The 12,215-nt window shown below is 35.6% G+C and overlaps 1 pseudogene; it reads left to right on the plus strand.

Moving 5' to 3' along the window:
- The first annotated feature begins 8,703 nt into the window (after positions 1–8,703).
- On the plus strand, positions 8,704–9,602 carry LOC150004075 (small ribosomal subunit protein uS5 pseudogene; annotated as a pseudogene).
- The last annotated feature ends 2,613 nt before the right edge of the window (positions 9,603–12,215 follow it).

The following is a 12,215-nucleotide window of genomic DNA, read 5'->3' on the forward strand; positions in this document are numbered from 1 at the left end:
TCCTGAATCTCTTCCTGAGTGAACATCAGTAAAGCTGGGAATCTTTCCAGCAGAACATAGAGGGATTCATCCTGAGCCTGAATTTCTGTTGCACTAAGAATGGCAGATAGGCACTTCGGCTAAGAACATCACTGTCAGTGAGTTTACTGGTGTCTGTAGTAAATTCTTCATTTATATGTGAGAACTTTATGACCTCAAGTCAGAGAACAAGGCTGTAATCATCTCCTGCATTGATAACAAATAAATTTAAAATAACTGGCCTTGTGAATCCTTTTACAATTGGGAGGCCCTAAATATTACAGTCTTCAAAGACAATCAGGAAAGAAAATAATTGACCAAAAATACAAAAAAAAGAATCTAAATAAATCTGAATGGCCGAGACTCAAAAACAAACAAACAAAGAAAAACAAACAACAACAACAACAAAAAAAAAACCAAGGAGAATATAGTTTATGTTAGCCACATAGTCGTCGGCAGCCGTCCGTCTCGAGAGACGATGGTGTAGCTTCTTAAGAGTCTATCTGCACTGCCGAGAATGGTTGTGCAGTCCGACTCGGGAGTGACACGGTATCTGTCTCCTCCCATGTTGAATCGACATCTTGCGATGACGCTGGAGTGTCCTCTCCAATGAAGCTGAAGCTACAGAGCCTGGGCAGGGTGATATGGAGGGTCTGCTGTTGCCCATGCAGCAGACCCCCCCTCTCTTCGCAGCTGAAGGATCCAAGGGAAAGACGGAGTCAATACAGCTTGGCTTCAGGTGCGCCGCAGGAGTTGCCGGTGTTGACTACAACGTCAAACCGCCTTAGGGACTCCGGTTCCGGATTTTCTCTCGGGGTTTACTCCCTTAGCCTTTCCCCTGAAGAGGTATGCCGCAAGGCAGCGGAGGTTTTTTGGAGTCAGAGTTTTCCTTCTCTGAGCCACATAGTAAGGAATGGGTAAAAATAGTTAGACATTAAATAAGAAGGAAGGAAAGAAGGAAGAAAAGATAAAACAAAAATTCTTAAAATCATTTAAAGTTTAAAGCTTACGGTTTGGTTCAAAGACACATATGTATATTTATATAGTATTTTTATGTATTAATGGACCCTACTTTTGCACCATATGACTGCATTTTAAACTTTGTAAAAGAACCATTATTATAAAAGTTTGGTCATAATAATGAAACAGTTCTAGACTTGGTGAATACAGAAAACAAAGTGTTAGACTTAGCAATGCTAAAGCAAAACTAAACTCAAAAATAATACAATGATCACTACAAGAACAACAACAAAAGCTGAATTTCCTGGGACTGTAGTTTGTGCGATATTTGTAAAGGGCCTTTTGAAAATATATGCTGGTGCTCCAACCACGATGTCCATTTGTTTAAATTTTTTCCATATGTACTGTGCATGTACAAATAATTTTTGTTCTCATCCTACTGTATAATCAAGAATGTTTGAGGTCTGTTCAGAAAAAGTTCAGCCATTGTCAATATGAGAACAGTTTGTGCTACATTTATGTAACCTGGCAGCCAAGAAGAGTAGAATGGAATGTGCTTGCATGAACAATGATGACTTCACTGTATTAGTCAGTGGGGATGCCGTTGAGTGAGCATGTGTACTGTGGCTGTTGCATTTAAAGTCACTGACTGAGTAGAGCAATGAATCTGCATCAAATTTTGCATTAAGCTTGAACATTCCTCCACGGAAACTACTAGGATGATTCAGAAGGCCACAGCTATGGGCAACTGGTGAGTGGCAGCTTCATCACGATAATGTGCCCACTCATGCATCATGTCTTGTGCAGAGATTTTGGCAAAACAACAAATCACCCCGGTGACTCAGCCTCCATACTGCCCAGATTCGGCACTCTGTGATTTCTGGCTTTTTCCAAAACTAAAATCACCTTTGAAAGGGAAGATTTCAGACCATCAATGAGATTCAGGAAAATACAACAGGGCAGCTGATAGCAATTGGGAGAACTATGTGAGGTCCCAAGGTGCCTACTTTGAAGGGAATTGAGATGTCATCCTGTGTACATTGTTTCTTGTATCTTATATCTTCTTCAGTAAATGTCTCTGTTTTTCATATTATATGGCTGGATACCTTCTGGACAGATCTCATAGTGCAGAAAAAGAACAGGACAGTAAATAACATATATTTTAGGCTCTTGTTGAGATTATGTCAAGCTTAATAATAGAAAGAGCTAACATTTCTGGAGCTTTTCATCTGTGCTTGGCACTCTCATAAGCTTGTAAGTGTGTAAACTCTTTAAGTCTTGTAACAACTATGGAACCAATACTGTTATTGTTGTACTGCAAGTCCCCCGGAATGTGAATCCAAGCCACGTGATTTCAGAGTCAGCACTTTTTCTACTTAGTTCTTTGTGTTCCAGTTTCAGTAGCTGTTTTGATTTTCTTTTCAGCTCCTCAAAAGAATCATGCTATTTTCCCCCTTCGGTTATCTGTTCTTATTAAACTAATTTTCTTTCCTACCTTCACCTAAGCCATATCAGCTCATGCTCATTTTCAGGTATAATTTTAAATGACTACTTTTTTCAGAGAAGCATTCTTAGCGCCCTGGACTTCAACTTCTTGCTACTTAACATGATTATAATAAAATAATCTTGACCTTGGTTATGTAATTTCTGTATCACTGCCTGTAAAGTTGATTTTTGAGGAAACTATTGGTTTTGTTTACCTTAGTGTTTCAGTTCAATGCTTTGAACAAAGTGGATGTTCAGTAAGTAGTGTCAAGTGAATGAATGAATGAAATAAAACAAAACTGAATTTCTGTGCTTAAATGAAAGCATAAAGTCCAGGATATAATTTATATATTTTAAAGAAAACAGAGCATATGTTTTCATTCAATTTCAATGAAGTAGAAGCTGACACATTTTTAACTTGTAATTTAGTATTTTTTAATGTCAATTTTGCTCTTCTCTGATAAACTTAAAAGCTTATGAATATGCCCTGTCTTTATTCTCTTATGATTAAAAAATTAAAAAAATTCAACACGTAGACCAACCATATTAATAAGCTTTACATTTAGTGTGAATCAAACTCATTGGAAACAGTAATTTTCCATTCATTGGTTAAATTCTCTGTGAATATTTCCTTTCATAATGAAACTTAATGAAGTGTTAGTTACTGGAATAAAAATTATAGCCTCAAATGAATTAATGGTCCCACCAAATTATGCCTGCTCTAACCACAGTGCTTTTGGTGGTATGGGGACCCAGGGAAGTTTTAAACTGGCCAAAAACTGGGGAAGAGAGGCTGTTTCTCATTCCCAGGAGTCCCAGTACTGTGGAAATACAAAGTAAAGATACATTTTAAAGTTGAAACCAAGCAAAACAAAATGAAAAAAAAAAAAAAAAATTTCCCAAGACCCTAAAGCTAACTAAAACCAAAAAAATATTAGCAAGTTTATTAGCATGAAAACCCATTTGATCTCAGTACATAGGGTTTCAGATGAAAAATATCTGCATTCAGACTTTGGTAAGCATACTATCTTTAGGAAAAAACGTCCAACTCCATAGCACTATCCTGCTTTCTGTTAGTGTTGGTTTGCCTTAATTTTTTCTGGTGAAGGAAGTAATAACTTCACTTATTGATATTGATATGCTAGAGAAATAGAACACATTTTGTTTTCTTATATCAATGAAAAATAAGAAACTCTGTTCAAATCTGTATGAAAAAAATTTCTTTGATTTTATGTAGGAAATTATGAAATCAGTGTTTGCTGAAAGAACATCTACAATAAAAAAATAAAGGACACTTTAGCTTTTTAGTTTTAAAAATTGAGTTGGAAGATATGGGGAACCTAAACAAATTTATACTTATTCTTGTTCTAAATTTGAATTTACTTACTATTACAGAATGAAATATTTGTTTACAGTTTGCTAAACACAGAGGAGATCATGTAAATGAACATGGAGGTATGATAGTAGAAATACTTGTAACAGTATCCTTTAACTATTTGATTTTTATTCCAATGATAATAAAATGAATATTGTCCTTTTGTTTTACAAGCCTCTCTAAATAGAGCAAATATTATGAATAGTATGTTAGATTAAAAAATGGTTTGTTATTATTAATGATCCAAACATATTTGAATAAGTTGAATGTTTTCTTAATGATAGATTTATTATATTTTTAGCTTTAAAATCAATTATGATTTTCCTTCTAGTTTCAAGTTCTATGATACTTACAAATTTTATAGGACTGTCTTTTACAGAAGAAAGAAACGTTTGTGAACATGGACTAGATTCTGATCACGTTCTTAGGACAAATTCTAGCATATTTTCATGTGAAACAGGCATTGAATAAATGCTTTAGGATATAAATATTTATAAAAAACCTTTTACCCCTTTATGTACTTTCATCTCTCTTTTAGTTAATATGAAACATTTCTTAAGCTTATTGTTAAGTATTGTGTATGCTCATATCCTGGAAGTGTGCAAACTGTTAACCAGATATGCAATAGTTAATACGGTACCTGGAGTTTATGCCATAGAAGTTCTTATCATTGCTAATGACTAAATTATCAGATAGCTAAAACTACTCTTAGATGGTCAACTCATGACTTTATTTTTAATTTAATCATGTTGACTTAGACTTGAATTTTTTAAAACATACATCCCTTTTATAACTCAATTTTATTTTGAATTGAAAGCGAAATCTTCTTTTATTCTAGTAGTCCCTTTGTCTTTTCTGTTCTAGCACACTGTGTTTTTTTATTATAATGGTAGTTCCGTCCACTTTTTGATGCTTCTTATATAAAGTAGTCTTGTAATTTATCTTCATTTTTTTCTTTCTACTTTGTTTATGGTATCTGAGTATCTTTTAAAATTTTTATTTAAATAGTTATGGAATTTTGGACTATATTTGTTTGAAAGTGTACAAAGTGTATCTGTTTTTTTAGGATGATCCTATATCTCAATTTCTCAGGACATAGTCTCACCTTGTATCTGTTATTCAACATAATTATTACTAATGCTCTTTTTTTACTCTTAAAAGTATCCCAGTTTGGACAATAAATGTAGTGTTAGCATCTTAAACAAAATATCCAGAATTTTTCAAATAGTTTCATGTGGTAAACTTGGTGATTGTTATTTTAATTTCCCTAACAACTTTTATTTACCACAAAAGCAGATGCTTCAGTTTTACTTGACACAATGTATTTGCCTTAATTTAAAAAGAAAAAAAAATTTAGCCACTCTTTGAAATACTATTTGGGTATTTATTAAATGGTTTTGAAGTTACGCCATCAAACCATGTGAGAGGGTTAAGGGCTGGGTTTTTAAAAAGGAGAATGTGGGGTTACTGAAGAGTTTTTTTGAAACTATCACCCTTCCACCTTTGATTCTCAAGACTCAAGGCCTTAGGGAGCTATCATTTTACCAACCCTTTTTTTGGGTGAGAGTAGAAACATTAACAGACATAGACAGTTTACTAAAATAAAATATTTTTCTCTGAAAGGGGCCAAATACATTCAGTATATGTCCTAGATCAGTCACACTACATAACACACATTCACCCAGATTTTTGTTTTTCATTAAAAAGAGTGCTCAGATACAGATTTGGGGATGAGGGTTAAGGAATGAGTAATGGGGAAACTTATGGTGTGGTATAATAAATAGTTATGAAAGCCCCAAATGAGAATTAATAGAAAAATAAAATAAAGGCTAGAATAGAAAAATAGATCCAGGGTTTGGGCAGAAGAAATGCCTCAGACAGGGTTTATATGGCTAGAAAAAATTGATGGTTTGTTTATATCTTTTTCTTCATGTATCTAGATTTCAGTGGGTGCTCTGATAAAATCAAAAGGAAATAAAATTAGAAATAATATAAATTTTGAAAATATAAAGTCTGAATAATCATGAAAGGAATCTAATTAGAAAGAAAGTAGTGAGTAAAAATATTATAACAAAATGGATTCTTTACCTAAATTCTTAAAGAGGAAGTGGAAGAATACAAAGATTACGGGAGCCAGGTTGAGAATATGAGTGCCAAAGCCTTTTGGCTATCTCTGAGGGTGTAAACCACATGAAGTCCTTTAATAAATTCCATTGTAGCAAAATCTCATAACGGCATACATTTTCGATCCTTTAGACGTTGCTGGCTGAACCTGGAAAAAGCAGTTGGCAAATATAAAGCTTTAACATGTAAAAATTTTAAAAAGAACAATAAAAACCTTCTTTCAAAGCATTTTCCATCCTCTTGATGTCTCTCTGACAAGAAAGAGCTCTAGCCTTGGGAGACTTCACCCTATGTATTAAAGCTTTGGCAAAGATTACTGTCAAAGTGATCGAGTGGGTGCTCTCTTCGAATTGAAATTATAACTGTGTGGTAGATGTCAGAGGTCAGCTTTTATCTACTGAAAATGCTCTAAGATCCTAAATACCAAGAAACATATAGCAGGCAAGGGGAAAATTTTAAATAGATAGGTGTGAAGAAGCCTTGGGGAATTCAAGGAATACCATTTCTTGTCCCCTCCAGCACTGTATGACTTGTAGGAAGCCGTAAATACTTGTCAGGAAGGTGAAAATATTGGGATCTAAGTTCAGACCAAAGTTTCTCTTGCCTATTATTTGAGTGTACCTATCTATAATTCACATTCTTCTCTACATTCTAAATAAAAAAAATCATCTTCTCACATTCTGAAAACATTTTCTTGAATACATGCCAGATTTCTTTTTTTCAGTTTTCTTCTTTCTTGTACAGTGATATCTGAAGAGAGATTCAGTCTTCTGCTTTCAATACAATTTGACCTCAAAAAATAATTTTTCAAGTAATAGAGATGGGCTAGTCAAAAAGAATATTTATCCCAGGATGAGAAAATTTCTATGATTGACCTATGTGCTATACAGTACAGTATATACATATATGTGTGTATATATATATATAATACTATTCTTGTTGAAGAAGAATTGAGGGGCAGAATTCTTGTTGCTCAACCACTTTTTTGCCCAGAGGCAGCCTAGGGGCAACTTGGCAGACTATTAAGCTTCAGCAGAGCGTAGTTTTAAAAAAATAAGGTTGCTGGACTAATCACATTATAATTCTTTCAACCTAAAAATGTTATTACCAGAGTCATTTAAAAATAAAACAAAAACAATTGCAGAGTCTCTGTGTGGCTATACAGAAATTGCTAATTATTACTGGGATCTGTTTGTGTCTTTGTAGTGATGAACAGGTGTTAACCTGATTTTAGCTTGTTCGTGGCTGCCAGGAGGGAGACTATATTTCTTAGTCTCCCGAGTGTCTGTGTGTAGTCATGTGACAAAGTTTTCTTACACAACCAAGTGTTCAGTAGTTTATAACAATGTCCTAAATAATATAGGAATCAGAAAGATTTTGCACAAGAAACTAAAACTATAAAAGAAATAATTAAAAATTAGCACTCTAACAGCAAAAAGATGAACTAATGTCAAAGAACATTTGAGAATTATTGAAATAATCAGTAGACTATTGAGGTTAGGAAGGTGAAGCATATCTTGGTCATTGGAGAAAAGAGGAAGTATTGAATAATAACTCAAGTTCAACTCTGACTTGTTGACAGCTGACCATATGAAATGAAGGAAGAGTTTGTATCAAAAGTATTTGTTATTTTGAGCTTATGTGAGACCAAATGAATGGTGGTGTTGAAGGAAAAGTAAAGTTTGAATTCTTGCAGTTTGCTGAGTTAGGTCCCAATAAATTCCAATCTAGAAAAAGTGTACAAGGTCTGTCCAGAAAACATACAGTCATGTGCTAAGAAAAGTAGAGATGTTTATTGAAGAAGATACAAGATACGATAAACATTGTACATAGGACAATGGTGTCTCAGTCCCCTTCAAAGTAGACACTTTGAGACCTCACAGAATTCTCCCAATTGCCATCAACTAACTGCCTGTCATATTTTCCTGAATCTCATTGATGGTCTGAAATCTCTTCCTTCTCAAAGGTGATTTAGATTTGGAAAAACCTAAAAGTCACAGGGTGCCAAATTTAGGCTTTGAGGGCTAAGTCACCTGGGTGATTTGATGTTTCACCAAAAACCTCTGCATGAGATGTGATGCATGAGTGGGTGCATTATCATGATGAAGCTGCCAATCACCAGTCGCCATTAGCTGTGGCCTTCTGAATCATCCTAATAGTTTCTGAGGAAGAATGTTAAAGCTTAATGCAAAATCTGCAGATTTGTTGCTCTACCCACTCAGTCATTTTGAATGTGAGGGTCACACTATATACACATGCTCATTCAATGGTGTCTACCACCCCCAGTGACTGGTACAGGTTATATCGATGTCACACAAACTGTTCTTGTTATATTAACAATGGCTGGACTTTTTCAAGACAGACCTGGTACATGTTTAGATTTTATAGGATAAGTCAAGTGATATCTCAGTATACAAGTTGGAAGTAACCTAACAGGTAAAAATAATGACTATTTCTGGTAGTTAATATAATTATGACTTTTGATTCTATTTAAAAACTGGGTGTAGTTCTAAACTGTTACATAGCCCATAGATACTGAATTTTATTGGGGCACATACTTGCTTCCAAGGGAATATTCATTTAGCTTTGATCTGAGTCTGAGTGTTTTTAATCCATTCCTGGATACAGAAACATCCCCAAATGTTAGCATTGAAAGCTACTCAGAGGCTGAGAGGAGCTAGCTTTCTGTTTCTTGCTTTTTTCTTTTCTCTATTTTTTTTTTCTTTTTTTGCATTTAAATAATGGCAGATGACGCCAGTGCTGCGGGAGGGCTTGGAGGCCCCGGGGGCTCTGGAATGGGAGGCCACGGTGGCTTCCAAGGAGAATTTGGCAGGGGCATCTGGAGCCGAGGTTGCGGCCGGGGTTGGGGTCTAGACTGTAGAGCTCACAGAGGCAAGGCCGAGGACAAAGAATGGATCCCCGTCACCAAGCTGGGCAGCCTGGTGAAGGATATGAAAATCAGCTTCCAGAAGGAGATCTATTTTTTTTCTCTGCTCATCAAGAAATCTGAGATCATTGACTTTTTCTTGGGGGCATCCCTTAAGGATGAGGTTTTGAAGATTATGCCCATCCAAAAGCAGATATGTACAGATCAGAGGACCCGGTTCAAGGCATTTGTCACCATTGGGGACCACAATGGACCTGTTGGTCAGGGTGTTAAGTGCTCAAAGGAAGTAGCCACTGCCATCCATGGGGCCATCATCCTGACCAAGCTCTCTATTGTCCTTGTGCAGCGAGGCTACTGGGGGAACAAGGTTGGAAAGCCCCACACCATCCCTTACAAGGTGACTGGGCACTGTGGCTCTGTGATGGTGGGCCTCTTTCTTGCCCCGAGGGGCATTGGTGTTGTCTCAGTCCCTGTGTCCAAGAAGCTGTTGATGATGGCTGGTATCAATGACTGTTATAGCTCAGACAGGGGCTGCACTGCCACCCTGGACACTTTGCCAAGGTCACCTTTGATGCAATCTCTAAGGCTTACAGCTATCTCACCCCAGACCTCTGGAAAGAGACTGTGTTCACCAGTCTCCCTATCAGGAATTCACTGATCATCTTATCAAGACCCACACCAGAGTTTCTGTGCAGAGGACCCAGGCTCCAGCTGTGACCACCACATAATTTTGTACAAGGAAAATAAAGTGAATTAAGCCTGTTAAATAAATAAATAAATAAATAAATAAATAAATAAATAAATAATAAATAAATAATAAAATTTATACTTTCATAGTATTTCCAGATTTTATTCATGATATGAATTTTAATCAATCAAGCTTTTAAAATTTGTTTATACTTACAAATCCTTGCTACTTTAAAGTATAATTTCTTCTATATTTCATAGCTTTCTATAAAGAACTAAGATTAGCTGTGGTAATTTATTGACCACCTTAATATTTTACCTTTTCTCAGTGAGATGTTAAAATTTTTAAATGGACAAATTCATCAAAGCTAATTCAAAAAAAAATTGAAACTTGTTTTTGAGATTTGGTGCTGGAGGAGACTAGTGCAATTCTCAATGTGATTATTCTCTAAACCCTGTTTTCTTTAATTCCCTACATCCTCTGGCTATAACCACAATTTGTTTGCTTTGTTACTTAGGGACACAAATTTAAACATTCTAAATAGAATTTGAAAAAGAACTATCTAGGCCCAAGAATAAAAAGGAAAGGACGTGGGGCTTGATTGAGTAAACTCTGAATGAGTCAGAATGTGACGCTATTGTGGAAATAAGCCTACCTCATTTAATGTAGAGAAAGAATACAACAGACAAAAAGCTGTGAAGTGATCTTTTAACTTCATTTTTCTATATTTAAAAAGATGTGTGAAACTGGAAAATTACAAGATACTTAAGAGAATGAAAATGATTATGAAAAGAATGACTAAATAAGATTGGTTTGTGAGCTTAGGGAGGGACAAAGGGTATTTTGATTATGGTCTTTACCTGTGCTACTATATATGAAATCAAGGAAGTGTGCTGAACTGTATTCTCTATTATTATGGACAACAACACTATAATAAGATATAGTAAAAATAAAGGAATAACTATTAGGAAGAAGCACAAGGAAGACATTTTTTAATGTGAAGAAGATGATGGAATTCAGTATCAAGGGAAAAAGCAGATGTTGAGATTACATTTATTAGGTGTTCAATAAATCTTTCTGCTTTCTCATATCTCTTCCCTCTCTGTGGTCTCCTAGAATCTAAGTATTTGTTCTGGATGATTCAGACACTCACTAGTCTGGAAGACTAAGCCACACAATCTTCTCACACTTGTCTTCTCCATCTCTGTCTGTCTCTCTGGTCTGTGTTTCCACACAAAGTGGATGGCTCTTTAGGTGAAAATGAATGCTCACTGAAATGATCAGTGTCCATGAAGGAAGGGGCTCTGAAGCAGCTTTGAAGCTTTTTCTCTTGGATATATCTTAAACCTCCAGTAGCACTATGGCAAACAACTAGAATCATGGAGACAGAGCTAGGAAAAATTAGATTGGAATTGTTAATCAATTTAACAGCTATACACTATCCAGATTAAGATAACTGCGTTGTCCTGCCTTATTGAAACAAAAAGCTTCTCGCCAGTAAGCCTCACTTCTGAGGCATTTCTGAGAAATAGTATCATTAGAGAAAGCTTTTCTTACATTTATTTGTTCTATCCAATTCTAGTGTGCACAGTAATCTTTAAAAATATCCTAAATATCCTTTCTTCTACACATGCTGGAGAGGACTGAGGGTCTATTTACAGAGAGTCTCCCTGACACCCTGTCCAATCCCCCAAAGATAGTCCTGGAGTCTCTTATTTGCAGACACCATTATAACATTAATATACCATTTCTCCACAGATGAAGGAAAATGCTTTCTACATGGGTATTTGTGACCATCAGAAAGACTTCTGGGTTTTTGACAATTTTGAGAGACATGCTGAACACAAAGGAGGCAATAATGAAATCCAGAGATTTAGGATTAAATTATGGCATGTTTTCTTTTCTTAGTGAAAGATCAGCTGGTCTCAAGTAAACTGCTTTAGACAATGTGAATTCATTAATCTTTTGAGAATTTAGTTGTTTTTTATTCTACTAGGAGGCAAAACCAGAGGAAGACATAAACAGATTTGGGAGATCGAAGGTACTGATTTGTGTTTCCTTCTGTTTCTAACAAGCACAGTTTGGAAAAAGCATATTGGAACACATAAATGAAATAAGAACACACAGAATTGTAGCGGACTTTAACCTTTAGATCCAGCCTTTTCCGGGGCATGTTTCTCACATTAAGACACACATACAGCTACGGTAATGTCTGTGGCACAAGGCAAATAAGATTTGTGAGGTTGTCAGGGAAGATAAAACTTCCTAGGTTGTGGTTTCCATGGGACTCTGTGACCCTGTTGTGTATTGCTTTAAAAAGGAAAGATAAATATCACCGTTCAAACTTCTCAGCCAATTTCAGAATTTGAGGTTATCGATTCTCAATTTATTTTCTTCTTGGCTATTGTGCTTTGTGCTGAATAGGCCAGACTCTTAACAGTCTTGTCCAATTGTGGTTTCTGAAGCTTTAAGTCTCTGCCTCGCTTAGTTTCTTCTACAGTTCATGCCGCCAACACTTCCCTTTCTTTTATTGATTCTTGCCAAACTTTGGGCATGAAATGAGTTACGATATGTAACTGATCTGGCACTTTGGGTTTCTTTTTGGGTGTAGCTTAGCATACTGTAATGAACACTTATGATGAAAGTTTCCTTTATGCATCTGAATCACCATGGCCATT

This window comes from Furipterus horrens, unplaced genomic scaffold (assembly GCF_987537825.1).
Source record: "Furipterus horrens unplaced genomic scaffold, mFurHor1.1.pri manual_scaffold_7, whole genome shotgun sequence".
NCBI lineage: Eukaryota > Metazoa > Chordata > Mammalia > Chiroptera > Furipteridae > Furipterus > Furipterus horrens.